The sequence below is a fragment of the Electrophorus electricus genome, chromosome 13, assembly GCF_041902795.1.
Source record: "Electrophorus electricus isolate QZ-2024a chromosome 13, ASM4190279v1, whole genome shotgun sequence".
In the NCBI taxonomy this organism is placed as follows: Eukaryota; Metazoa; Chordata; class Actinopteri; order Gymnotiformes; family Gymnotidae; genus Electrophorus; species Electrophorus electricus.
In genome coordinates this window covers 21,533,811-21,561,521 of record NC_137509.1, presented here as the reverse complement: position 1 = coordinate 21,561,521, position 27,711 = coordinate 21,533,811, and the positions used below count along the sequence as shown (strand labels likewise).

At 36.7% G+C, this 27,711-nt stretch overlaps 6 non-coding genes and 24 pseudogenes across 6 annotated transcripts; all 30 read right to left on the bottom strand.

Moving 5' to 3' along the window:
• Window positions 1–478: 478 nt before the first annotated feature.
• Window positions 479–597, bottom strand: LOC145650017 (5S ribosomal RNA; annotated as a pseudogene).
• Window positions 598–949: 352 nt separating this feature from the next.
• On the bottom strand, window positions 950–1,068 carry LOC145649908 (5S ribosomal RNA; annotated as a pseudogene).
• A 1,008-nt stretch (window positions 1,069–2,076) lies between these two features.
• On the bottom strand, window positions 2,077–2,195 carry LOC145649754 (5S ribosomal RNA; annotated as a pseudogene).
• Window positions 2,196–2,547: 352 nt separating this feature from the next.
• On the bottom strand, window positions 2,548–2,666 carry LOC145643911 (5S ribosomal RNA; annotated as a pseudogene).
• A 1,446-nt stretch (window positions 2,667–4,112) lies between these two features.
• Window positions 4,113–4,231, bottom strand: LOC145649753 (5S ribosomal RNA; annotated as a pseudogene).
• A 790-nt stretch (window positions 4,232–5,021) lies between these two features.
• LOC145650016 (5S ribosomal RNA) lies at window positions 5,022–5,140 on the bottom strand (annotated as a pseudogene).
• Window positions 5,141–5,492: 352 nt separating this feature from the next.
• LOC145649907 (5S ribosomal RNA) lies at window positions 5,493–5,611 on the bottom strand (annotated as a pseudogene).
• Window positions 5,612–6,619: 1,008 nt separating this feature from the next.
• Window positions 6,620–6,738, bottom strand: LOC145649752 (5S ribosomal RNA; annotated as a pseudogene).
• A 1,008-nt stretch (window positions 6,739–7,746) lies between these two features.
• Window positions 7,747–7,865, bottom strand: LOC145649751 (5S ribosomal RNA; annotated as a pseudogene).
• A 352-nt stretch (window positions 7,866–8,217) lies between these two features.
• Window positions 8,218–8,336, bottom strand: LOC145650639 (5S ribosomal RNA; annotated as a pseudogene).
• Window positions 8,337–9,127: 791 nt separating this feature from the next.
• On the bottom strand, window positions 9,128–9,246 carry LOC145647067 (5S ribosomal RNA; annotated as a pseudogene).
• A 1,668-nt stretch (window positions 9,247–10,914) lies between these two features.
• Window positions 10,915–11,033, bottom strand: LOC145649731 (5S ribosomal RNA; annotated as a pseudogene).
• A 791-nt stretch (window positions 11,034–11,824) lies between these two features.
• LOC145648030 (5S ribosomal RNA) lies at window positions 11,825–11,943 on the bottom strand (annotated as a pseudogene).
• Window positions 11,944–12,735: 792 nt separating this feature from the next.
• Window positions 12,736–12,854, bottom strand: LOC145650015 (5S ribosomal RNA; annotated as a pseudogene).
• A 791-nt stretch (window positions 12,855–13,645) lies between these two features.
• On the bottom strand, window positions 13,646–13,764 carry LOC145649701 (5S ribosomal RNA; annotated as a pseudogene).
• Window positions 13,765–14,555: 791 nt separating this feature from the next.
• LOC145649152 (5S ribosomal RNA) lies at window positions 14,556–14,674 on the bottom strand (annotated as a pseudogene).
• A 790-nt stretch (window positions 14,675–15,464) lies between these two features.
• On the bottom strand, window positions 15,465–15,583 carry LOC145650816 (5S ribosomal RNA; annotated as a pseudogene).
• Window positions 15,584–15,935: 352 nt separating this feature from the next.
• On the bottom strand, window positions 15,936–16,054 carry LOC145650815 (5S ribosomal RNA; annotated as a pseudogene).
• Window positions 16,055–16,844: 790 nt separating this feature from the next.
• On the bottom strand, window positions 16,845–16,963 carry LOC145649778 (5S ribosomal RNA; annotated as a pseudogene).
• A 790-nt stretch (window positions 16,964–17,753) lies between these two features.
• On the bottom strand, window positions 17,754–17,872 carry LOC145650169 (5S ribosomal RNA; annotated as a pseudogene).
• A 790-nt stretch (window positions 17,873–18,662) lies between these two features.
• Window positions 18,663–18,781, bottom strand: LOC145645980 (5S ribosomal RNA). The gene has a single exon (XR_014116140.1). It is a non-coding gene; the product is annotated as a 5S ribosomal RNA (ribosomal RNA).
• Window positions 18,782–19,571: 790 nt separating this feature from the next.
• Window positions 19,572–19,690, bottom strand: LOC145649519 (5S ribosomal RNA; annotated as a pseudogene).
• A 790-nt stretch (window positions 19,691–20,480) lies between these two features.
• On the bottom strand, window positions 20,481–20,599 carry LOC145645868 (5S ribosomal RNA). Its single transcript, XR_014116137.1, has one exon. It is a non-coding gene; the product is annotated as a 5S ribosomal RNA (ribosomal RNA).
• Window positions 20,600–21,389: 790 nt separating this feature from the next.
• Window positions 21,390–21,508, bottom strand: LOC145645757 (5S ribosomal RNA). Its single transcript, XR_014116134.1, has one exon. It is a non-coding gene; the product is annotated as a 5S ribosomal RNA (ribosomal RNA).
• Window positions 21,509–22,298: 790 nt separating this feature from the next.
• LOC145643957 (5S ribosomal RNA) lies at window positions 22,299–22,417 on the bottom strand. Its single transcript, XR_014116097.1, has one exon. It is a non-coding gene; the product is annotated as a 5S ribosomal RNA (ribosomal RNA).
• Window positions 22,418–23,207: 790 nt separating this feature from the next.
• LOC145645645 (5S ribosomal RNA) lies at window positions 23,208–23,326 on the bottom strand. The gene has a single exon (XR_014116132.1). It is a non-coding gene; the product is annotated as a 5S ribosomal RNA (ribosomal RNA).
• Window positions 23,327–24,116: 790 nt separating this feature from the next.
• Window positions 24,117–24,235, bottom strand: LOC145648734 (5S ribosomal RNA; annotated as a pseudogene).
• A 791-nt stretch (window positions 24,236–25,026) lies between these two features.
• LOC145645534 (5S ribosomal RNA) lies at window positions 25,027–25,145 on the bottom strand. The gene has a single exon (XR_014116131.1). It is a non-coding gene; the product is annotated as a 5S ribosomal RNA (ribosomal RNA).
• Window positions 25,146–25,935: 790 nt separating this feature from the next.
• On the bottom strand, window positions 25,936–26,054 carry LOC145650012 (5S ribosomal RNA; annotated as a pseudogene).
• Window positions 26,055–26,844: 790 nt separating this feature from the next.
• Window positions 26,845–26,963, bottom strand: LOC145649774 (5S ribosomal RNA; annotated as a pseudogene).
• Window positions 26,964–27,711: the final 748 nt, after the last annotated feature.

Here is a 27,711-nt window from a genome sequence, read left to right as displayed (position 1 = left end):
GAACATGATAGCTTGAACATAAATTAAAGGGATGCAATACAATCTTACAGCACCTGCTATTCCCTGGTACTAAAATATTTCTATTTAATCTGTACACTTCACATACAAGCTTGTCAGTTACAGATTAAAGTAAAGTGATGCAACAAAAACTTACAGCATCTGCTATTCCCAGGTGCTAACACATAGTTTTTTTAATTAATCACTGCATTTCACATCCTAGCATGTCATCTTGACAGTAAATTAAAGTGATTCAAGAGAAGCTTACAGCATCTCGTAGTCCAAGGTGCTAACAGATAGTTTTTGATGAATCATTGCACTTCACATTCAGGTATGTGAGTTGGAGAGTAAATGAAAGTGATGCAAAAAAAACTTACAGCATCAGCTATTCCCAGGTGCTATCAGATAGTTTTTTTTATTAATCACTGCACTTCACATTTGAGCATGTCAGCTTGAAAGTAAATTAAAGTGATGCAAGAAAAGCTTAAAGCACCTGGTATTCCTAGGTAGGGTCCCACCTCAGTACTATCCAGGCCCAAACTTGCTTTGCTTCCAAGGTCAGATGAGATTGGGCGTTCTCAAGCTGGTGTGGCCGTAAGCCTTAAACACTTACTCAAATTGCCTAATCATAGCAAATATGATCAAAGACCAATCTGACAATTTTTTTTATTAATCCCTGCACTTGACATTCTAGAATGTTATCTTGAATGTAAATTAAATGATGCAATAAAAGCTTACAACATCTGGTATACGGAGGCACTAACAGACAGTTTTTTGATGAATCACTGCACTTCACATTCAGGCATGTGAGTTGGAGAGTAAATGAAAGTGATGCAAAAAAAACTTACAGCATCGGCTATTCCCAGGTGCTAACAGATAGTTTTTTTTATTAATCACTGCACTTCACATTTGAGCATGTCAGCTTGAAAGTAAATTAAAGTGATGCAAGAAAAGCTTAAAGCACCTGGTATTCCTAGGTAGGGTCCCACCTTAGTACTATCCAGGCCCAAACTTGCTTTGCTTCCAAGGTCAGATGAGATTGGGCGTTCTCAAGCTGGTGTGGCCGTAAGCCTTAAACACTTACTCAAATTGCCTAATCATAGCAAATATGATCAAAGACCAATCTGACAATTTTTTTTATTAATCCCTGCACTTGACATTCTAGAATGTTATCTTGAATGTAAATTAAATGATGCAATAAAAGCTTACAACATCTGGTATACGGAGGCACTAACAGACAGTTTTTTGATGAATCACTGCACTTCACATTCAGGCATGTGAGTTGGAGAGTAAATGAAAGTGATGCAAAAAAAACTTACAGCATCTGCTATTCCCAGGTGCTAACAGATAGTTTGAGTTAATTATTCACTGCACTTCAAATTTGAACATGATAGCTTGAACATAAATTAAAGGGATGCAATACAATCTTACAGCACCTGCTATTCCCTGGTACTAAAATATTTATATTTAATCTGTACACTTCACATACAAGCTTGTCAGTTGCAGATTAAAGTAAAGTGATGCAACAAAAACTTACAGCATCTGCTATTCCCAGGTGCTAACAGATAGTTTTTTTAATTAATCACTGCATTTCACATCCTAGCATGTCATCTTGACAGTAAATTAAAGTGATTCAAGAGAAGCTTACAGCATCTCGTAGTCCAAGGTGCTAAGAGATAGTTTTTGATGAATCACTGCACTTCACATTCAGGCATGTGAGTTGGAGAGTAAATGAAAGTGATGCAAAAAAAACTTACAGCATCTGCTATTCCCAGGTGCTAACAGATAGTTTGAGTTAATTATTCACTGCACTTCAAATTTGAACATGATAGCTTGAACATAAATTAAAGGGATGCAATACAATCTTACAGCACCTGCTATTCCCTGGTACTAAAATATTTCTATTTAATCTGTACACTTCACATACAAGCTTGTCAGTTGCAGATTAAAGTAAAGTGATGCAACAAAAACTTACAGCATCTGCTATTCCCAGGTGCTAACAGATAGTTTTTTTTATTAATCACTGCACTTCACATTTGAGCATGTCAGCTTGAAAGTAAATTAAAGTGATGCAAGAAAAGCTTACAGCACCTGGTATTCCTAGGTAGGGTCCCACCTCAGTACTATCCAGGCCCAAACTTGCTGAGCTTCCAAGGTCAGATGAGATTGGGCATTCTCAAGCTGGTGTGGCCGTAAGCCTTAAACGCTTACTCAATTTGCCTAATCATAGCAAATATGATCAAAGACCAATCTGACAATTTTTTTTATTAATCCCTGCAATTGACATTCTAGAATGTTATCTTGAATGTAAATTAAATGATGCAATAAAAGCTTACAACATCTGGTATACGGAGGCACTAACAGACAGTTTTTTGATGAATCACTGCACTTCACATTCAGGCATGTGAGTTGGAGAGTAAATGAAAGTGATGCAAAAAAAACTTACAGCATCGGCTATTCCCAGGTGCTAACAGATAGTTTTTTTTATTAATCACTGCACTTCACATTTGAGCATGTCAGCTTGAAAGTAAATTAAAGTGATGCAAGAAAAGCTTAAAGCACCTGGTATTCCTAGGTAGGGTCCCACCTCAGTACTATCCAGGCCCAAACTTGCTGAGCTTCCAAGGTCAGATGAGATTGGGCATTCTCAAGCTGGTGTGGCCGTAAGCCTTAAACACTTACTCAAATTGCCTAATCATAGCAAATATGATCAAAGACCAATCTGACAATTTTTTTTATTAATCCCTGCAATTGACATTCTAGAATGTTATCTTGAATGTAAATTAAATGATGCAATAAAAGCTTACAACATCTGGTATACGGAGGCACTAACAGACAGTTTTTTGATGAATCACTGCACTTCACATTCAGGCATGTGAGTTGGAGAGTAAATGAAAGTGATGCAAAAAAAACTTACAGCATCTGCTATTCCCAGGTGCTAACAGATAGTTTGAGTTAATTATTCACTGCACTTCAAATTTGAACATGATAGCTTGAACATAAATTAAAGGGATGCAATACAATCTTACAGCACCTGCTATTCCCTGGTACTAAAATATTTCTATTTAATCTGTACACTTCACATACAAGCTTGTCAGTTGCAGATTAAAGTAAAGTGATGCAACAAAAACTTACAGCATCTGCTATTCCCAGGTGCTAACAGATAGTTTTTTTTATTAATCACTGCATTTCACATCCTAGCATGTCATCTTGACAGTAAATTAAAGTGATTCAAGAGAAGCTTACAGCATCTCGTAGTCCAAGGTGCTAACAGATAGTTTTTGATGAATCACTGCACTTCACATTCAGGCATGTGAGTTGGAGAGTAAATGAAAGTGATGCAAAAAAAACGTACAGCATCTGCTATTCCCAGGTGCTAACAGATAGTTTGAGTTAATTATTCACTGCACTTCAAATTTGAACATGATAGCTTGAACATAAATTAAAGGGATGCAATACAATCTTACAGCACCTGCTATTCCCTGGTACTAAAATATTTCTATTTAATCTGTACACTTCACATACAAGCTTGTCAGTTGCAGATTAAAGTAAAGTGATGCAACAAAAACTTACAGCATCTGCTATTCCCAGGTGCTAACAGATAGTTTTTTTAATTAATCACTGCATTTCACATCCTAGCATGTCATCTTGACAGTAAATTAAAGTGATTCAAGAGAAGCTTACAGCATCTCGTAGTCCAAGGTGCTAACAGATAGTTTTTGATGAATCACTGCACTTCACATTCAGGCATGTGAGTTGGAGAGTAAATGAAAGTGATGCAAAAAAAACTTACAGCATCTGCTATTCCCAGGTGCTAACAGATAGTTTGAGTTAATTATTCACTGCACTTCAAATTTGAACATGATAGCTTGAACATAAATTAAAGGGATGCAATACAATCTTACAGCACCTGCTATTCCCTGGTACTAAAATATTTCTATTTAATCTGTACACTTCACATACAAGCTTGTCAGTTGCAGATTAAAGTAAAGTGATGCAACAAAAACTTACAGCATCTGCTATTCCCAGGTGCTAACAGATAGTTTTTTTTATTAATCACTGCACTTCACATTTGAGCATGTCAGCTTGAAAGTAAATTAAAGTGATGCAAGAAAAGCTTACAGCACCTGGTATTCCTAGGTAGGGTCCCACCTCAGTACTATCCAGGCCCAAACTTGCTGAGCTTCCAAGGTCAGATGAGATTGGGCATTCTCAAGCTGGTGTGGCCGTAAGCCTTAAACGCTTACTCAAATTGCCTAATCATAGCAAATATGATCAAAGACCAATCTGACAATTTTTTTTATTAATCCCTGCACTTGACATTCTAGAATGTTATCTTGAATGTAAATTAAATGATGCAATAAAAGCTTACAACATCTGGTATATGGAGGCACTAACAGACAGTTTTTTGATGAATCACTGCACTTCACATTCAGGCATGTGAGTTGGAGAGTAAATGAAAGTGATGCAAAAAAAACTTACAGCATCTGCTATTCCCAGGTGCTAACAGATAGTTTGAGTTAATTATTCACTGCACTTCAAATTTGAACATGATAGCTTGAACATAAATTAAAGGGATGCAATACAATCTTACAGCACCTGCTATTCCCTGGTACTAAAATATTTCTATTTAATCTGTACACTTCACATACAAGCTTGTCAGTTACAGATTAAAGTAAAGTGATGCAACAAAAACTTACAGCATCTGCTATTCCCAGGTGCTAACACATAGTTTTTTTAATTAATCACTGCATTTCACATCCTAGCATGTCATCTTGACAGTAAATTAAAGTGATTCAAGAGAAGCTTACAGCATCTCGTAGTCCAAGGTGCTAACAGATAGTTTTTGATGAATCATTGCACTTCACATTCAGGTATGTGAGTTGGAGAGTAAATGAAAGTGATGCAAAAAAAACTTACAGCATCAGCTATTCCCAGGTGCTATCAGATAGTTTTTTTTATTAATCACTGCACTTCACATTTGAGCATGTCAGCTTGAAAGTAAATTAAAGTGATGCAAGAAAAGCTTAAAGCACCTGGTATTCCTAGGTAGGGTCCCACCTCAGTACTATCCAGGCCCAAACTTGCTTTGCTTCCAAGGTCAGATGAGATTGGGCGTTCTCAAGCTGGTGTGGCCGTAAGCCTTAAACACTTACTCAAATTGCCTAATCATAGCAAATATGATCAAAGACCAATCTGACAATTTTTTTTATTAATCCCTGCACTTGACATTCTAGAATGTTATCTTGAATGTAAATTAAATGATGCAATAAAAGCTTACAACATCTGGTATACGGAGGCACTAACAGACAGTTTTTTGATGAATCACTGCACTTCACATTCAGGCATGTGAGTTGGAGAGTAAATGAAAGTGATGCAAAAAAAACTTACAGCATCGGCTATTCCCAGGTGCTAACAGATAGTTTTTTTTATTAATCACTGCACTTCACATTTGAGCATGTCAGCTTGAAAGTAAATTAAAGTGATGCAAGAAAAGCTTAAAGCACCTGGTATTCCTAGGTAGGGTCCCACCTTAGTACTATCCAGGCCCAAACTTGCTTTGCTTCCAAGGTCAGATGAGATTGGGCGTTCTCAAGCTGGTGTGGCCGTAAGCCTTAAACACTTACTCAAATTGCCTAATCATAGCAAATATGATCAAAGACCAATCTGACAATTTTTTTTATTAATCCCTGCACTTGACATTCTAGAATGTTATCTTGAATGTAAATTAAATGATGCAATAAAAGCTTACAACATCTGGTATACGGAGGCACTAACAGACAGTTTTTTGATGAATCACTGCACTTCACATTCAGGCATGTGAGTTGGAGAGTAAATGAAAGTGATGCAAAAAAAACGTACAGCATCTGCTATTCCCAGGTGCTAACAGATAGTTTGAGTTAATTATTCACTGCACTTCAAATTTGAACATGATAGCTTGAACATAAATTAAAGGGATGCAATACAATCTTACAGCACCTGCTATTCCCTGGTACTAAAATATTTCTATTTAATCTGTACACTTCACATACAAGCTTGTCAGTTGCAGATTAAAGTAAAGTGATGCAACAAAAACTTACAGCATCTGCTATTCCCAGGTGCTAACAGATAGTTTTTTTAATTAATCACTGCATTTCACATCCTAGCATGTCATCTTGACAGTAAATTAAAGTGATTCAAGAGAAGCTTACAGCATCTCGTAGTCCAAGGTGCTAACAGATAGTTTTTGATGAATCACTGCACTTCACATTCAGGCATGTGAGTTGGAGAGTAAATGAAAGTGATGCAAAAAAAACTTACAGCATCTGCTATTCCCAGGTGCTAACAGATAGTTTGAGTTAATTATTCACTGCACTTCAAATTTGAACATGATAGCTTGAACATAAATTAAAGGGATGCAATACAATCTTACAGCACCTGCTATTCCCTGGTACTAAAATATTTCTATTTAATCTGTACACTTCACATACAAGCTTGTCAGTTGCAGATTAAAGTAAAGTGATGCAACAAAAACTTACAGCATCTGCTATTCCCAGGTGCTAACAGATAGTTTTTTTTATTAATCACTGCACTTCACATTTGAGCATGTCAGCTTGAAAGTAAATTAAAGTGATGCAAGAAAAGCTTACAGCACCTGGTATTCCTAGGTAGGGTCCCACCTCAGTACTATCCAGGCCCAAACTTGCTGAGCTTCCAAGGTCAGATGAGATTGGGCATTCTCAAGCTGGTGTGGCCGTAAGCCTTAAACGCTTACTCAAATTGCCTAATCATAGCAAATATGATCAAAGACCAATCTGACAATTTTTTTTATTAATCCCTGCACTTGACATTCTAGAATGTTATCTTGAATGTAAATTAAATGATGCAATAAAAGCTTACAACATCTGGTATATGGAGGCACTAACAGACAGTTTTTTGATGAATCACTGCACTTCACATTCAGGCATGTGAGTTGGAGAGTAAATGAAAGTGATGCAAAAAAAACTTACAGCATCTGCTATTCCCAGGTGCTAACAGATAGTTTGAGTTAATTATTCACTGCACTTCAAATTTGAACATGATAGCTTGAACATAAATTAAAGGGATGCAATACAATCTTACAGCACCTGCTATTCCCTGGTACTAAAATATTTCTATTTAATCTGTACACTTCACATACAAGCTTGTCAGTTGCAGATTAAAGTAAAGTGATGCAACAAAAACTTACAGCATCTGCTATTCCCAGGTGCTAACAGATAGTTTTTTTAATTAATCACTGCATTTCACATCCTAGCATGTCATCTTGACAGTAAATTAAAGTGATTCAAGAGAAGCTTACAGCATCTCGTAGTCCAAGGTGCTAACAGATAGTTTTTGATGAATCACTGCACTTCACATTCAGGCATGTGAGTTGGAGAGTAAATGAAAGTGATGCAAAAAAAACTTACAGCATCTGCTATTCCCAGGTGCTAACAGATAGTTTGAGTTAATTATTCACTGCACTTCAAATTTGAACATGATAGCTTGAACATAAATTAAAGGGATGCAATACAATCTTACAGCACCTGCTATTCCCTGGTACTAAAATATTTCTATTTAATCTGTACACTTCACATACAAGCTTGTCAGTTGCAGATTAAAGTAAAGTGATGCAACAAAAACTTACAGCATCTGCTATTCCCAGGTGCTAACAGATAGTTTTTTTTATTAATCACTGCACTTCACATTTGAGCATGTCAGCTTGAAAGTAAATTAAAGTGATGCAAGAAAAGCTTACAGCACCTGGTATTCCTAGGTAGGGTCCCACCTCAGTACTATCCAGGCCCAAACTTGCTGAGCTTCCAAGGTCAGATGAGATTGGGCATTCTCAAGCTGGTGTGGCCGTAAGCCTTAAACGCTTACTCAATTTGCCTAATCATAGCAAATATGATCAAAGACCAATCTGACAATTTTTTTTATTAATCCCTGCAATTGACATTCTAGAATGTTATCTTGAATGTAAATTAAATGATGCAATAAAAGCTTACAACATCTGGTATACGGAGGCACTAACAGACAGTTTTTTGATGAATCACTGCACTTCACATTCAGGCATGTGAGTTGGAGAGTAAATGAAAGTGATGCAAAAAAAACTTACAGCATCGGCTATTCCCAGGTGCTAACAGATAGTTTTTTTTATTAATCACTGCACTTCACATTTGAGCATGTCAGCTTGAAAGTAAATTAAAGTGATGCAAGAAAAGCTTAAAGCACCTGGTATTCCTAGGTAGGGTCCCACCTCAGTACTACCCAGGCCCAAACTTGCTTAGCTTCCAAGGTCAAATGAAATTGGGCATTCTCAAGCTGGTGTGGCCGTAAGCCTTAACCACTTACTCAAATTTCCTAATCATAGCAAATATGATCAAAGACCAATCTGACAATTTTTTTTATTAATACCTGCACTTGACATTCTAGAATGTTATCTTGAATGTAAATTAAATGATGCAATAAAAGCTTACAACATCTGGTATACGGAGGCACTAACAGACAGTTTTTTGATGAATCACTGCACTTCACATTCAGGCATGTGAGTTGGAGAGTAAATGAAAGTGATGCAAAAAAAACTTACAGCATCGGCTATTCCCAGGTGCTAACAGATAGTTTGAGTTAATTATTCACTGCACTTCACATTTGAACATGATAGCTTGAACATAAATTAAAGGGATGCAATACAATCATACAGCACCTGCTATTCCCTGGTACTAAAATATTTCTATTTAATCTGTACACTTCACATACAAGCTTGTCAGTTGCAGATTAAAGTAAAGTGATGCAACAAAAACTTACAGCATCTGCTATTCCCAGGTGCTAACAGATAGTTTTTTTAATTAATCACTGCATTTCACATCCTAGCATGTCATCTTGACAGTAAATTAAAGTGATTCAAGAGAACCTTACAGCATCTCGTAGTCCAAGGTGCTAACAGATAGTTTTTGATGAATCACTGCACTTCACATTCAGGCATGTGAGTTGGAGAGTAAATGAAAGTGATGCAAAAAAAACTTACAGCATCGGCTATTCCCAGGTGCTAACAGATAGATTTTTTTTATTAATCACTGCACTTCACATTTGAGCATGTCAGCTTGAAAGTAAATTAAAGTGATGCAAGAAAAGCTTACAGCACCTGGTATTCCTAGGTAGGGGCCCACCTCAATACTATCCAGGCCCAAACTTGCTTAGCTTCCAAGGTCAGATGAGATTGGGCGTTTTCAAGCTGGTGTGGCCGTAAGCCTTACACACTTACTCAAATTGCCTAATCATAGCAAATATGATCAAAGACCAATCTGACAATTTTTTTTATTAATCCCTGCACTTGACATTCTAGAATGTTTTCTTGAATGTAAATTAAATGATGCAATAAAAGCTTACAACATCTGGTATACGGAGGCACTAACAGACAGTTTTTTGATGAATCACTGCACTTCACATTCAGGCATGTGAGTTGGAGAGTAAATGAAAGTGATGCAAAAAAAACTTACAGCATCTGCTATTCCCAGGTGCTAACAGATAGTTTGAGTTAATTATTCACTGCACTTCAAATTTGAACATGATAGCTTGAACATAAATTAAAGGGATGCAATACAATCTTACAGCACCTGCTATTCCCTGGTACTAAAATATTTCTATTTAATCTGTACACTTCACATACAAGCTTGTCAGTTACAGATTAAAGTAAAGTGATGCAACAAAAACTTACAGCATCTGCTATTCCCAGGTGCTAACACATAGTTTTTTTAATTAATCACTGCATTTCACATCCTAGAATGTCATCTTGACAGTAAATTAAAGTGATTCAAGAGAAGCTTACAGCATCTCGTAGTCCAAGGTGCTAACAGATAGTTTTTGATGAATCACTGCACTTCACATTCAGGCATGTGAGTTGGAGAGTAAATGAAAGTGATGCAAAAAAAAACGTACAGCATCTGCTATTCCCAGGTGCTAACAGATAGTTTGAGTTAATTATTCACTGCACTTCAAATTTGAACATGATAGCTTGAACATAAATTAAAGGGATGCAATACAATCTTACAGCACCTGCTATTCCCTGGTACTAAAATATTTCTATTTAATCTGTACACTTCACATACAAGCTTGTCAGTTGCAGATTAAAGTAAAGTGATGCAACAAAAACTTACAGCAAATGCTATTCCCAGGTGCTAACAGATAGTTTTTTTAATTAATCACTGCATTTCACATCCTAGCATGTCATCTTGACAGTAAATTAAAGTGATTCAAGAGAAGCTTACAGCATCTCGTAGTCCAAGGTGCTAACAGATAGTTTTTGATGAATCACTGCACTTCACATTCAGGCATGTGAGTTGGAGAGTAAATGAAAGTGATGCAAAAAAAACTTACAGCATCTGCTATTCCCAGGTGCTAACAGATAGTTTGAGTTAATTATTCACTGCACTTCAAATTTGAACATGATAGCTTGAACATAAATTAAAGGGATGCAATACAATCTTACAGCACCTGCTATTCCCTGGTACTAAAATATTTCTATTTAATCTGTACACTTCACATACAAGCTTGTCAGTTGCAGATTAAAGTAAAGTGATGCAACAAAAACTTACAGCATCTGCTATTCCCAGGTGCTAACAGATAGTTTTTTTAATTAATCACTGCATTTCACATCCTAGCATGTCATCTTGACAGTAAATTAAAGTGATTCAAGAGAAGCTTACAGCATCTCGTAGTCCAAGGTGCTAACAGATAGTTTTTGATGAATCACTGCACTTCACATTCAGGCATGTGAGTTGGAGAGTAAATGAAAGTGATGCAAAAAAAACTTACAGCATCTGCTATTCCCAGGTGCTAACAGATAGTTTTTTTTTATTAATCACTGCACTTCACATTTGAGCATGTCAGCTTGAAAGTAAATTAAAGTGATGCAATAAAAGCTTACAGCACCGGGTATTCCTAGGTAGGGTCCCACCTCAGTACTATCCAGGCCCAAACTTGCTTAGCTTCCAAGGTCAAATGAAATTGGGCATTCTCAAGCTGGTGTGGCCGTAAGCCTTAACCACTTACTCAAATTTCCTAATCATAGCAAATATGATCAAAGACCAATCTGACAATTTTTTTTATTAATCCCTGCACTTGACATTCTAGAATGTTATCTTGAATGTAAATTAAATGATGCAATAAAAGCTTACAACATCTGGTATACGGAGGCACTAACAGACAGTTTTTTGATGAATCACTGCACTTCACATTCAGGCATGTGAGTTGGAGAGTAAATGAAAGTGATGCAAAAAAAACTTACAGCATCGGCTATTCCCAGGTGCTAACAGATAGTTTGAGTTAATTATTCACTGCACTTCACATTTGAACATGATAGCTTGAACATAAATTAAAGGGATGCAATACAATCATACAGCACCTGCTATTCCCTGGTACTAAAATATTTCTATTTAATCTGTACACTTCACATACAAGCTTGTCAGTTGCAGATTAAAGTAAAGTGATGCAACAAAAACTTACAGCATCTGCTATTCCCAGGTGCTAACAGATAGTTTTTTTAATTAATCACTGCATTTCACATCCTAGCATGTCATCTTGACAGTAAATTAAAGTGATTCAAGAGAACCTTACAGCATCTCGTAGTCCAAGGTGCTAACAGATAGTTTTTGATGAATCACTGCACTTCACATTCAGGCATGTGAGTTGGAGAGTAAATGAAAGTGATGCAAAAAAAACTTACAGCATCGGCTATTCCCAGGTGCTAACAGATAGATTTTTTTTATTAATCACTGCACTTCACATTTGAGCATGTCAGCTTGAAAGTAAATTAAAGTGATGCAAGAAAAGCTTACAGCACCTGGTATTCCTAGGTAGGGTCCCACCTCAATACTATCCAGGCCCAAACTTGCTTAGCTTCCAAGGTCAGATGAGATTGGGCGTTCTCAAGCTGGTGTGGCCGTAAGCCTTAAACACTTACTCAAATTTCCTAATCATAGCAAATATGATCAAAGACCAATCTGACAATTTTTTTTATTAATCCCTGCACTTGACATTCTAGAATGTTATCTTGAATGTAAATTAAATGATGCAATAAAAGCTTACAACATCTGGTATACGGAGGCACTAACAGACAGTTTTTTGATGAATCACTGCACTTCACATTCAGGCATGTGAGTTGGAGAGTAAATGAAAGTGATGCAAAAAAAAACGTACAGCATCTGCTATTCCCAGGTGCTAACAGATAGTTTGAGTTAATTATTCACTGCACTTCAAATTTGAACATGATAGCTTGAACATAAATTAAAGGGATGCAATACAATCTTACAGCACCTGCTATTCCCTGGTACTAAAATATTTCTATTTAATCTGTACACTTCACATACAAGCTTGTCAGTTGCAGATTAAAGTAAAGTGATGCAACAAAAACTTACAGCATCTGCTATTCCCAGGTGCTAACAGATAGTTTTTTTAATTAATCACTGCATTTCACATCCTAGCATGTCATCTTGACAGTAAATTAAAGTGATTCAAGAAAAGCTTACAGCATCTCGTAGTCCAAGGTGCTAACAGATAGTTTTTGATGAATCACTGCACTTCACATTCAGGCATGTGAGTTGGAGAGTAAATGAAAGTGATGCAAAAAAAACTTACAGCATCGGCTATTCCCAGGTGCTAACAGATAGATTTTTTTTATTAATCACTGCACTTCACATTTGAGCATGTCAGCTTGAAAGTAAATTAAAGTGATGCAAGAAAAGCTTACAGCACCTGGTATTCCTAGGTAGGGTCCCACCTCAATACTATCCAGGCCCAAAGTTGCTTAGCTTCCAAGGTCAGATGAGATTGGGCGTTCTCAAGCTGGTGTGGCCGTAAGCCTTAAACACTTACTCAAATTTCCTAATCATAGCAAATATGATCAAAGACCAATCTGACAATTTTTTTTATTAATCCCTGCACTTGACATTCTAGAATGTTATCTTGAATGTAAATTAAATGATGCAATAAAAGCTTACAACATCTGGTATACGGAGGCACTAACAGACAGTTTTTTGATGAATCACTGCACTTCACATTCAGGCATGTGAGTTGGAGAGTAAAGGAAAGTGATGCAAAAAAAAACGTACAGCATCTGCTATTCCCAGGTGCTAACAGATAGTTTGAGTTAATTATTCACTGCACTTCAAATTTGAACATGATAGCTTGAACATAAATTAAAGGGATGCAATACAATCTTACAGCACCTGCTATTCCCTGGTACTAAAATATTTCTATTTAATCTGTACACTTCACATACAAGCTTGTCAGTTGCAGATTAAAGTAAAGTGATGCAACAAAAACTTACAGCATCTGCTATTCCCAGGTGCTAACAGATAGTTTTTTTAATTAATCACTGCATTTCACATCCTAGCATGTCATCTTGACAGTAAATTAAAGTGATTCAAGAGAAGCTTACAGCATCTCGTAGTCCAAGGTGCTAACAGATAGTTTTTGATGAATCACTGCACTTCACATTCAGGCATGTGAGTTGGAGAGTAAATGAAAGTGATGCAAAAAAAACTTACAGCATCGGCTATTCCCAGGTGCTAACAGATAGATTTTTTTATTAATCACTGCACTTCACATTTGAGCATGTCAGCTTGAAAGTAAATTAAAGTGATGCAAGAAAATCTTACAGCACCTGGTATTCCTAGGTAGGGTCCCACCTCAATACTATCCAGGCCCAAACTTGCTTAGCTTCCAAGGTCAGATGAGATTGGGCGTTCTCAAGCTGGTGTGGCCGTAAGCCTTAAACACTTACTCAAATTTCCTAATCATAGCAAATATGATCAAAGACCAATCTGACAATTTTTTTTTATTAATCCCTGCACTTGACATTCTAGAATGTTATCTTGAATGTAAATTAAATGATGTAATAAAAGCTTACAACATTTGGTATACGGAGGCACTAACAGACAGTTTTTTGATGAATCACTGCACTTCACATTCAGGCATGTGAGTTGGAGAGTAAATGAAAGTGATGCAAAAAAAACGTACAGCATCTGCTATTCCCAGGTGCTAACAGATAGTTTGAGTTAATTATTCACTGCACTTCAAATTTGAACATGATAGCTTGAACATAAATTAAAGGGATGCAATACAATCTTACAGCACCTGCTATTCCCTGGTACTAAAATATTTCTATTTAATCTGTACACTTCACATACAAGCTTGTCAGTTGCAGATTAAAGTAAAGTGATGCAACAAAAACTTACAGCATCTGCTATTCCCAGGTGCTAACAGATAGTTTTTTTAATTAATCACTGCATTTCACATCCTAGCATGTCATCTTGACAGTAAATTAAAGTGATTCAAGAGAAGCTTACAGCATCTCGTAGTCCAAGGTGCTAACAGATAGTTTTTGATGAATCACTGCACTTCACATTCAGGCATGTGAGTTGGAGAGTAAATGAAAGTGATGCAAAAAAAACTTACAGCATCGGCTATTCCCAGGTGCTAACAGATAGATTTTTTTATTAATCACTGCACTTCACATTTGAGCATGTCAGCTTGAAAGTAAATTAAAGTGATGCAAGAAAAGCTTACAGCACCTGGTATTCCTAGGTAGGGTCCCACCTCAATACTATCCAGGTCCAAACTTGCTTAGCTTCCAAGGTCAGATGAGATTGGGCGTTCTCAAGCTGGTGTGGCCGTAAGCCTTAAACACTTACTCAAATTTCCTAATCATAGCAAATATGATCAAAGACCAATCTGACAATTTTTTTTATTAATCCCTGCACTTGACATTCTAGAATGTTATCTTGAATGTAAATTAAATGATGCAATAAAAGCTTACAACATCTGGTATACGGAGGCACTAACAGACAGTTTTTTGATGAATCACTGCACTTCACATTCAGGCATGTGAGTTGGAGAGTAAATGAAAGTGATGCAAAAAAAACGTACAGCATCTGCTATTCCCAGGTGCTAACAGATAGTTTGAGTTAATTATTCACTGCACTTCAAATTTGAACATGATAGCTTGAACATAAATTAAAGGGATGCAATACAATCTTACAGCACCTGCTATTCCCTGGTACTAAAATATTTCTATTTAATCTGTACACTTCACATACAAGCTTGTCAGTTGCAGATTAAAGTAAAGTTATGCAACAAAAACTTACAGCATCTGCTATTCCCAGGTGCTAACAGATAGTTTTTTTAATTAATCACTGCATTTCACATCCTAGCATGTCATCTTGACAGTAAATTAAAGTGATTCAAGAGAAGCTTACAGCATCTCGTAGTCCAAGGTGCTAACAGATAGTTTTTGATGAATCACTGCACTTCACATTCAGGCATGTGAGTTGGAGAGTAAATGAAAGTGATGCAAAAAAAACTTACAGCATCGGCTATTCCCAGGTGCTAACAGATAGATTTTTTTATTAATCACTGCACTTCACATTTGAGCATGTCAGCTTGAAAGTAAATTAAAGTGATGCAAGAAAAGCTTACAGCACCTGGTATTCCTAGGTAGGGTCCCACCTCAATACTATCCAGGTCCAAACTTGCTTAGCTTCCAAGGTCAGATGAGATTGGGCGTTCTCAAGCTGCTGTGGCCGTAAGCCTTAAACACTGACTCAAATTTCCTAATCATAGCAAATATGATCAAAGACCAATCTGACAATTTTTTTTATTAATCCCTGCACTTGACATTCTAGAATGTTATCTTGAATGTAAATTAAATGATGCAATAAAAGCTTACAACATCTGGTATACGGAGGCACTAACAGACAGTTTTTTGATGAATCACTGCACTTCACATTCAGGCATGTGAGTTGGAGAGTAAATGAAAGTGATGCAAAAAAAACTTACAGCATCGGCTATTCCCAGGTGCTAACAGATAGATTTTTTTATTAATCACTGCACTTCACATTTGAGCATGTCAGCTTGAAAGTAAATTAAAGTGATGCAAGAAAAGCTTACAGCACCTGGTATTCCTAGGTAGGGTCCCACCTCAATACTATCCAGGTCCAAACTTGCTTAGCTTCCAAGGTCAGATGAGATTGGGCGTTCTCAAGCTGCTGTGGCCGTAAGCCTTAAACACTTACTCAAATTTCCTAATCATAGCAAATATGATCAAAGACCAATCTGACAATTTTTTTTATTAATCCCTGCACTTGACATTCTAGAATGTTATCTTGAATGTAAATTAAATGATGCAATAAAAGCTTACAACATCTGGTATACGGAGGCACTAACAGACAGTTTTTTGATGAATCACTGCACTTCACATTCAGGCATGTGAGTTGGAGAGTAAATGAAAGTGATGCAAAAAAAACGTACAGCATCTGCTATTCCCAGGTGCTAACAGATAGTTTGAGTTAATTATTCACTGCACTTCAAATTTGAACATGATAGCTTGAACATAAATTAAAGGGATGCAATACAATCTTACAGCACCTGCTATTCCCTGGTACTAAAATATTTCTATTTAATCTGTACACTTCACATACAAGCTTGTCAGTTGCAGATTAAAGTAAAGTGATGCAACAAAAACTTACAGCATCTGCTATTCCCAGGTGCTAACAGATAGTTTTTTTAATTAATCACTGCATTTCACATCCTAGCATGTCATCTTGACAGTAAATTAAAGTGATTCAAGAGAAGCTTACAGCATCTCGTAGTCCAAGGTGCTAACAGATAGTTTTTGATGAATCACTGCACTTCACATTCAGGCATGTGAGTTGGAGAGTAAATGAAAGTGATGCAAAAAAAACTTACAGCATCGGCTATTCCCAGGTGCTAACAGATAGATTTTTTTATTAATCACTGCACTTCACATTTAAGCATGTCAGCTTGAAAGTAAATTAAAGTGATGCAAGAAAAGCTTACAGCACCTGGTATTCCTAGGTAGGGTCCCACCTCAATACTATCCAGGCCCAAACTTGCTTAGCTTCCAAGGTCAGATGAGATTGGGCGTTCTCAATCTGGTGTGGCCGTAAGCCTTAAACACTTACTCAAATTTCCTAATCATAGCAAATATGATCAAAGACCAATCTGACAATTTTTTTTATTAATCCCTGCACTTGACATTCTAGAATGTTATCTTGAATGTAAATTAAATGATGCAATAAAAGCTTACAACATCTGGTATACGGAGGCACTAACAGACAGTTTTTTGATGAATCACTGCACTTCACATTCAGGCATGTGAGTTGGAGAGTAAATGAAAGTGATGCAAAAAAAACGTACAGCATCTGCTATTCCCAGGTGCTAACAGATAGTTTGAGTTAATTATTCACTGCACTTCAAATTTGAACATGATAGCTTGAACATAAATTAAAGGGATGCAATACAATCTTACAGCACCTGCTATTCCCTGGTACTAAAATATTTCTATTTAATCTGTACACTTCACATACAAGCTTGTCAGTTGCAGATTAAAGTAAAGTGATGCAACAAAAACTTACAGCATCTGCTATTCCCAGGTGCTAACAGATAGTTTTTTTAATTAATCACTGCATTTCACATCCTAGCATGTCATCTTGACAGTAAATTAAAGTGATTCAAGAGAAGCTTACAGCATCTCGTAGTGCAAGGTGCTAACAGATAGTTTTTGATGAATCACTGCACTTCACATTCAGGCATGTGAGTTGGAGAGTAAATGAAAGTGATGCAAAAAAAACTTACAGCATCGGCTATTCCCAGGTGCTAACAGATAGATTTTTTTATTAATCACTGCCCTTCACATTTGAGCATGTCAGCTTGAAAGTAAATTAAAGTGATGCAAGAAAAGCTTACAGCACCTGGTATTCCTAGGTAGGGTCCCACCTCAATACAATCCAGGCCCAAACTTGCTTAGCTTCCAAGGTCAGATGAAATTGGGCGTTCTCAAGCTGGTGTGGCCGTAAGCCTTAAACACTTACTCAAATTTCCTAATCATAGCAAATATGATCAAAGACCAATCTGACAATTTTTTTTATTAATCCCTGCACTTGACATTCTAGAATGTTATCTTGAATGTAAATTAAATGATGCAATAAAAGCTTACAACATCTGGTATACGGAGGCACTAACAGACAGTTTTTTGATGAATCACTGCACTTCACATTCAGGCATGTGAGTTGGAGAGTAAATGAAAGTGATGCAAAAAAAACGTACAGCATCTGCTATTCCCAGGTGCTAACAGATAGTTTGAGTTAATTATTCACTGCACTTCAAATTTGAACATGATAGCTTGAACATAAATTAAAGGGATGCAATACAATCTTACAGCACCTGCTATTCCCTGGTACTAAAATATTTCTATTTAATCTGTACACTTCACATACAAGCTTGTCAGTTGCAGATTAAAGTAAAGTGATGCAACAAAAACTTACAGCATCTGCTATTCCCAGGTGCTAACAGATAGTTTTTTTAATTAATCACTGCATTTCACATCCTAGCATGTCATCTTGACAGTAAATTAAAGTGATTCAAGAGAAGCTTACAGCATCTCGTAGTCCAAGGTGCTAACAGATAGTTTTTGATGAATCACTGCACTTCACATTCAGGCATGTGAGTTGGAGAGTAAATGAAAGTGATGCAAAAAAAACTTACAGCATCTGCTATTCCCAGGTGCTAACAGACAGTTTTTTTTATTAATCACTGCACTTCACATTTGAGCATGTCAGCTTGAAAGTAAATTAAAGTGATGCAAGAAAAGCTTACAGCACCTGGTATTCCTAGGTAGAGTCCCACCTCAGTACTATCCAGGCCCAAACTTGCTTAGCTTCCAAGGTCAGATGAGATTGGGCGTTCTCAAGCTGGTGTGGCCGTAAGCCTTAAACACTTACTCAAATTGCCTAATCATAGCAAATATGATCAAAGACCAATCTGACAATTTTTTTTATTAATCCCTGCACTTGACATTCTAGAATGTTATCTTGAATGTAAATTAAATGATGCAATAAAAGCTTACAACATCTGGTATACGGAGGCACTAACAGACAGTTTTTTGATGAATCACTGCACTTCACATTCAGGCATGTGAGTTGGAGAGTAAATGAAAGTGATGCAAAAAAAACGTACAGCATCTGCTATTCCCAGTTGCTAACAGATAGTTTGAGTTAATTATTCACTGCACTTCAAATTTGAACATGATAGCTTGAACATAAATTAAAGGGATGCAATACAATCTTACAGCACCTGCTATTCCCTGGTACTAAAATATTTCTATTTAATCTGTACACTTCACATACAAGCTTGTCAGTTGCAGATTAAAGTAAAGTGATGCAACAAAAACTTACAGCATCTGCTATTCCCAGGTGCTAACAGATAGTTTTTTTAATTAATCACTGCATTTCACATCCTAGCATGTCATCTTGACAGTAAATTAAAGTGATTCAAGAGAAGCTTACAGCATCTCGTAGTCCAAGGTGCTAACAGATAGTTTTTGATGAATCACTGCACTTCACATTCAGGCATGTGAGTTGGAGAGTAAATGAAAGTGATGCAAAAAAAACTTACAGCATCGGCTATTCCCAGGTGCTAACAGATAGATTTTTTTATTAATCACTGCCCTTCACATTTGAGCATGTCAGCTTGAAAGTAAATTAAAGTGATGCAAGAAAAGCTTACAGCACCTGGTATTCCTAGGTAGGGTCCCACCTCAATACTATCCAGGCCCAAACTTGCTTAGCTTCCAAGGTCAGATGAAATTGGGCGTTCTCAAGCTGGTGTGGCCGTAAGCCTTAAACACTTACTCAAATTTCCTAATCATAGCAAATATGATCAAAGACCAATCTGACAATTTTTTTTATTAATCCCTGCACTTGACATTCTAGAATGTTATCTTGAATGTAAATTAAATGATGCAATAAAAGCTTACAACATCTGGTATACGGAGGCACTAACAGACAGTTTTTTGATGAATCACTGCACTTCACATTCAGGCATGTGAGTTGGAGAGTAAATGAAAGTGATGCAAAAAAAACGTACAGCATCTGCTATTCCCAGGTGCTAACAGATAGTTTGAGTTAATTATTCACTGCACTTCAAATTTGAACATGATAGCTTGAACATAAATTAAAGGGATGCAATACAATCTTACAGCACCTGCTATTCCCTGGTACTAAAATATTTCTATTTAATCTGTACACTTCACATACAAGCTTGTCAGTTGCAGATTAAAGTAAAGTGATGCAACAAAAACTTACAGCATCTGCTATTCCCAGGTGCTAACAGATAGTTTTTTTAATTAATCACTGCATTTCACATCCTAGCATGTCATCTTGACAGTAAATTAAAGTGATTCAAGAGAAGCTTACAGCATCTCGTAGTCCAAGGTGCTAACAGATAGTTTTTGATGAATCACTGCACTTCACATTCAGGCATGTGAGTTGGAGAGTAAATGAAAGTGATGCAAAAAAAACTTACAGCATCTGCTATTCCCAGGTGCTAACAGACAGTTTTTTTTATTAATCACTGCACTTCACATTTGAGCATGTCAGCTTGAAAGTAAATTAAAGTGATGCAAGAAAAGCTTACAGCACCTGGTATTCCTAGGTAGAGTCCCACCTCAGTACTATCCAGGCCCAAACTTGCTTAGCTTCCAAGGTCAGATGAGATTGGGCGTTCTCAAGCTGGTGTGGCCGTAAGCCTTAAGCACTTACTCAAATTGCCTAATCATAGCAAATATGATCAAAGACCAATCTGACAATTTTTTTTATTAATCCCTGCACTTGACATTCTAGAATGTTATCTTGAATGTAAATTAAATGATGCAATAAAAGCTTACAACATCTGGTATACGGAGGCACTAACAGACAGTTTTTTGATGAATCACTGCACTTCACATTCAGGCATGTGAGTTGGAGAGTAAATGAAAGTGATGCAAAAAAAACGTACAGCATCTGCTATTCCCAGGTGCTAACAGATAGTTTGAGTTAATTATTCACTGCACTTCAAATTTGAACATGATAGCTTGAACATAAATTAAAGGGATGCAATACAATCTTACAGCACCTGCTATTCCCTGGTACTAAAATATTTCTATTTAATCTGTACACTTCACATACAAGCTTGTCAGTTGCAGATTAAAGTAAAGTGATGCAACAAAAACTTACAGCATCTGCTATTCCCAGGTGCTAACAGATAGTTTTTTTAATTAATCACTGCATTTCACATCCTAGCATGTCATCTTGACAGTAAATTAAAGTGATTCAAGAGAAGCTTACAGCATCTCGTAGTCCAAGGTGCTAACAGATAGTTATTGATGAATCACTGCACTTCACATTCAGGCATGTGAGTTGGAGAGTAAATGAAAGTGATGCAAAAAAAACTTACAGCATCTGCTATTCCCAGGTGCTAACAGACAGTTTTTTTTATTAATCACTGCACTTCACATTTGAGCATGTCAGCTTGAAAGTAAATTAAAGTGATGCAAGAAAAGCTTACAGCACCTGGTATTCCTAGGTAGAGTCCCACCTCAGTACTATCCAGGCCCAAACTTGCTTAGCTTCCAAGGTCAGATGAGATTGGGCGTTCTCAAGCTGGTGTGGCCGTAAGCCTTAAACACTTACTCAAATTGCCTAATCATAGCAAATATGATCAAAGACCAATCTGACAATTTTTTTTATTAATCCCTGCACTTGACATTCTAGAATGTTATCTTGAATGTAAATTAAATGATGCAATAAAAGCTTACAACATCTGGTATACGGAGGCACTAACAGACAGTTTTTTGATGAATCACTGCACTTCACATTCAGGCATGTGAGTTGGAGAGTAAATGAAAGTGATGCAAAAAAAATGTACAGCATCTGCTATTCCCAGGTGCTAACAGATAGTTTGAGTTAATTATTCACTGCACTTCAAATTTGAACATGATAGCTTGAACATAAATTAAAGGGATGCAATACAATCTTACAGCACCTGCTATTCCCTGGTACTAAAATATTTCTATTTAATCTGTACACTTCACATACAAGCTTGTCAGTTGCAGATTAAAGTAAAGTGATGCAACAAAAACTTACAGCATCTGCTATTCCCAGGTGCTAACAGATAGTTTTTTTAATTAATCACTGCATTTCACATCCTAGCATGTCATCTTGACAGTAAATTAAAGTGATTCAAGAGAAGCTTACAGCATCTCGTAGTCCAAGGTGCTAACAGATAGTTTTTGATGAATCACTGCACTTCACATTCAGGCATGTGAGTTGGAGAGTAAATGAAAGTGATGCAAAAAAAACTTACAGCATCGGCTATTCCCAGGTGCTAACAGATAGTTTTTTTTATTAATCACTGCACTTCACATTTGAGCATGTCAGCTTGAAAGTAAATTAAAGTGATGCAAGAAAAGCTTACAGCACCTGGTATTCCTAGGTAGGGTCCCACCTCAGTACTATCCAGGCCCAAACTTGCTTAGCTTCCAAGGTCAGATGCGATTGGGCGTTCTCAAGTTGGTGTGGCCGTAAGCCTTAAACACTTACTCAAATTTCCTAATCATAGCAAATATGATCAAAGACCAATCTGACAATTTTTTTTATTAATCCCTGCACTTGACATTCTAGAATGTTATCTTGAATGTAAATTAAATGATGCAATAAAAGCTTACAACATCTGGTATACGGAGGCACTAACAGACAGTTTTTTGATGAATCACTGCACTTCACATTCAGGCATGTGAGTTGGAGAGTAAATGAAAGTGATGCAAAAAAAACGTACAGCATCTGCTATTCCCAGGTGCTAACAGATAGTTTGAGTTAATTATTCACTGCACTTCAAATTTGAACATGATAGCTTGAACATAAATTAAAGGGATGCAATACAATCTTACAGCACCTGCTATTCCCTGGTTCTAAAATATTTCTATTTAATCTGTACACTTCACATACAAGCTTGTCAGTTGCAGATTAAAGTAAAGTGATGCAACAAAAACTTACAGCATCTGCTATTCCCAGGTGCTAACAGATAGTTTTTTTAATTAATCACTGCATTTCACATCCTAGCATGTCATCTTGACAGTAAATTAAAGTGATTCAAGAGAAGCTTACAGCATCTCGTAGTCCAAGGTGCTAACAGATAGTTTTTGATGAATCACTGCACTTCACATTCAGGCATGTGAGTTGGAGAGTAAATGAAAGTGATGCAAAAAAAACTTACAGCATCTGCTATTCCCAGGTGCTAACAGACAGTTTTTTTTATTAATCACTGCACTTCACATTTGAGCATGTCAGCTTGAAAGTAAATTAAAGTGATGCAAGAAAAGCTTACAGCACCTGGTATTCCTAGGTAGAGTCCCACCTCAGTACTATCCAGGCCCAAACTTGCTTAGCTTCCAAGGTCAGATGAGATTGGGCGTTCTCAAGCTGGTGTGGCCGTAAGCCTTAAACACTTACTCAAATTGCCTAATCATAGCAAATATGATCAAAGACCAATCTGACAATTTTTTTTATTAATCCCTGCACTTGACATTCTAGAATGTTATCTTGAATGTAAATTAAATGATGCAATAAAAGCTTACAACATCTGGTATACGGAGGCACTAACAGACAGTTTTTTGATGAATCACTGCACTTCACATTCAGGCATGTGAGTTGGAGAGTAAATGAAAGTGATGCAAAAAAAATGTACAGCATCTGCTATTCCCAGGTGCTAACAGATAGTTTGAGTTAATTATTCACTGCACTTCAAATTTGAACATGATAGCTTGAACATAAATTAAAGGGATGCAATACAATCTTACAGCACCTGCTATTCCCTGGTACTAAAATATTTCTATTTAATCTGTACACTTCACATACAAGCTTGTCAGTTGCAGATTAAAGTAAAGTGATGCAACAAAAACTTACAGCATCTGCTATTCCCAGGTGCTAACAGATAGTTTTTTTAATTAATCACTGCATTTCACATCCTAGCATGTCATCTTGACAGTAAATTAAAGTGATTCAAGAGAAGCTTACAGCATCTCGTAGTCCAAGGTGCTAACAGATAGTTTTTGATGAATCACTGCACTTCACATTCAGGCATGTGAGTTGGAGAGTAAATGAAAGTGATGCAAAAAAAACTTACAGCATCGGCTATTCCCAGGTGCTAACAGATAGTTTTTTTTATTAATCACTGCACTTCACATTTGAGCATGTCAGCTTGAAAGTAAATTAAAGTGATGCAAGAAAAGCTTACAGCACCTGGTACTCCTAGGTAGAGTCCCACCTCAGTACTATCCAGGCCCAAACTTGCTTAGCTTCCAAGGTCAGAGGAGATTGGGCGTTCTCAAGCTGGTGTGGCCGTAAGCCTTAAACACTTACTCAAATTGCCTAATCATAGCAAATATGATCAAAGACCAATCTGACAATTTTTTTTATTAATCCCTGCACATGACATTCTAGAATGTTATCTTGAATGTAAATTAAATGATGCAATAAAAGCTTACAACATCTGGTATACGGAGGCACTAACAGACAGTTTTTTGATGAATCACTGCACTTCACATTCAGGCATGTGAGTTGGAGAGTAAATGAAAGTGATGCAAAAAAAAACGTACAGCATCTGCTATTCCCAGGTGCTAACAGATAGTTTGAGTTAATTATTCACTGCACTTCAAATTTGAACATGATAGCTTGAACATAAATTAAAGGGATGCAATACAATCTTACAGCACCTGCTATTGCCTGGTACTAAAATATTTCTATTTAATCTGTACACTTCACATACAAGCTTGTCAGTTGCAGATTAAAGTAAAGTGATGCAACAAAAACTTACAGCATCTGCTATTCCCAGGTGCTAACAGATAGTTTTTTTAATTAATCACTGCATTTCACATCCTAGCATGTCATCTTGACAGTAAATTAAAGTGATTCAAGAGAAGCTTACAGCATCTCGTAGTCCAAGGTGCTAACAGATAGTTTTTGATGAATCACTGCACTTCACATTCAGGCATGTGAGTTGGAGAGTAAATGAAAGTGATGCAAAAAAAACTTACAGCATCTGCTATTCCCAGGTGCTAACAGACAGTTTTTTTTATTAATCACTGCACTTCACATTTGAGCATGTCAGCTTGAAAGTAAATTAAAGTGATGCAAGAAAAGCTTACAGCACCTGGTATTCCTAGGTAGAGTCCCACCTCAGTACTATCCAGGCCCAAACTTGCTTAGCTTCCAAGGTCAGATGAGATTGGGCGTTCTCAAGCTGGTGTGGCCGTAAGCCTTAAACACTTACTCAAATTGCCTAATCATAGCAAATATGATCAAAGACCAATCTGACAATTTTTTTTATTAATCCCTGCACTTGACATTCTAGAATGTTATCTTGAATGTAAATTAAATGATGCAATAAAAGCTTACAACATCTGGTATACGGAGGCACTAACAGACAGTTTTTTGATGAATCACTGCACTTCACATTCAGGCATGTGAGTTGGAGAGTAAATGAAAGTGATGCAAAAAAAACGTACAGCATCTGCTATTCCCAGGTGCTAACAGATAGTTTGAGTTAATTATTCACTGCACTTCAAATTTGAACATGATAGCTTGAACATAAATTAAAGGGATGCAATACAATCTTACAGCACCTGCTATTCCCTGGTACTAAAATATTTCTATTTAATCTGTACACTTCACATACAAGCTTGTCAGTTGCAGATTAAAGTAAAGTGATGCAACAAAAACTTACAGCATCTGCTATTCCCAGGTGCTAACAGATAGTTTTTTTAATTAATCACTGCATTTCACATCCTAGCATGTCATCTTGACAGTAAATTAAAGTGATTCAAGAGAAGCTTACAGCATCTCGTAGTCCAAGGTGCTAACAGATAGTTTTTGATGAATCACTGCACTTCACATTCAGGCATGTGAGTTGGAGAGTAAATGAAAGTGATGCAAAAAAAACTTACAGCATCGGCTATTCCCAGGTGCTAACAGATAGATTTTTTTATTAATCACTGCACTTCACATTTGAGCATGTCAGCTTGAAAGTAAATTAAAGTGATGCAAGAAAAGCTTACAGCACCTGGTATTCCTAGGTAGGGTCCCACCTCAATACTATCCAGGGCCAAACTTGCTTAGCTTCCAAGGTCAGATGAGATTGGGCGTTCTCAAGCTGGTGTGGCCGTAAGCCTTAAACACTTACTCAAATTTCCTAATCATAGCAAATATGATCAAAGACCAATCTGACAATTTTTTTTATTAATCCCTGCACTTGACATTCTAGAATGTTATCTTGAATGTAAATTAAATGATGCAATAAAAGCTTACAACATCTGGTATACGGAGGCACTAACAGACAGTTTTTTGATGAATCACTGCACTTCACATTCAGGCATGTGAGTTGGAGAGTAAATGAAAGTGATGCAAAAAAAACGTACAGCATCTGCTATTCCCAGGTGCTAACAGATAGTTTGAGTTAATTATTCACTGCACTTCAAATTTGAACATGATAGCTTGAACATAAATTAAAGGGATGCAATACAATCTTACAGCACCTGCTATTCCCTGGCACTAAAATATTTCTATTTAATCTGTACACTTCACATACAAGCTTGTCAGTTGCAGATTAAAGTAAAGTGATGCAACAAAAACTTACAGCATCTGCTATTCCCAGGTGCTAACAGATAGTTTTTTTAATTAATCACTGCATTTCACATCCTAGCATGTCATCTTGACAGTAAATTAAAGTGATTCAAGAGAAGCTTACAGCATCTCGTAGTCCAAGGTGCTAACAGATAGTTTTTGATGAATCACTGCACTTCACATTCAGGCATGTGAGTTGGAGACTAAATGAAAGTGATGCAAAAAAAACTTACAGCATCGGCTATTCCCAGGTGCTAACAGATAGATTTTTTTATTAATCACTGCACTTCACATTTGAGCATGTCAGCTTGAAAGTAAATTAAAGTGATGCAAGAAAACCTTACAGCACCTGGTATTCCTAGGTAGGGTCCCACCTCAATACTATCCAGGCCCAAACTTGCTTAGCTTCCAAGGTCAGATGAGATTGGGCGTTCTCAAGCTGGTGTGGCCGTAAGCCTTAAACACTTACTCAAATTGCCTAATCATAGCAAATATGATCAAAGACCAATCTGACAATTTTTTTTATTAATCCCTGCACTTGACATTCTAGAATGTTATCTTGAATGTAAATTAAATGATGCAATAAAAGCTTACAACATCTGGTATACGGAGGCACTAACAGACAGTTTTTTGATGAATCACTGCACTTCACATTCAGGCATGTGAGTTGGAGAGTAAATGAAAGTGATGCAAAAAAAACGTACAGCATCTGCTATTCCCAGGTGCTAACAGATAGTTTGAGTTAATTATTCACTGCACTTCAAATTTGAACATGATAGCTTGAACATAAATTAAAGGGATGCAATACAATCTTACAGCACCTGCTATTCCCTGGTACTAAAATATTTCTATTTAATCTGTACACTTCACATACAAGCTTGTCAGTTGCAGATTAAAGTAAAGTGATGCAACAAAAACTTACAGCATCTGCTATTCCTAGGTGCTAACAGATAGTTTTTTTAATTAATCACTGCATTTCACATCCTAGCATGTCATCTTGAGAGTAAATTAAAGTGATTCAAGAGAAGCTTACAGCATCTCGTAGTCCAAGGTGCTAACAGATAGTTTTTGATGAATCACTGCACTTCACATTCAGGCATGTGAGTTGGAGAGTAAATGAAAGTGATGCAAAAAAAACTTACAGCATCGGCTATTCCCAGGTGCTAACAGATAGATTTTTTTATTAATCACTGCACTTCACATT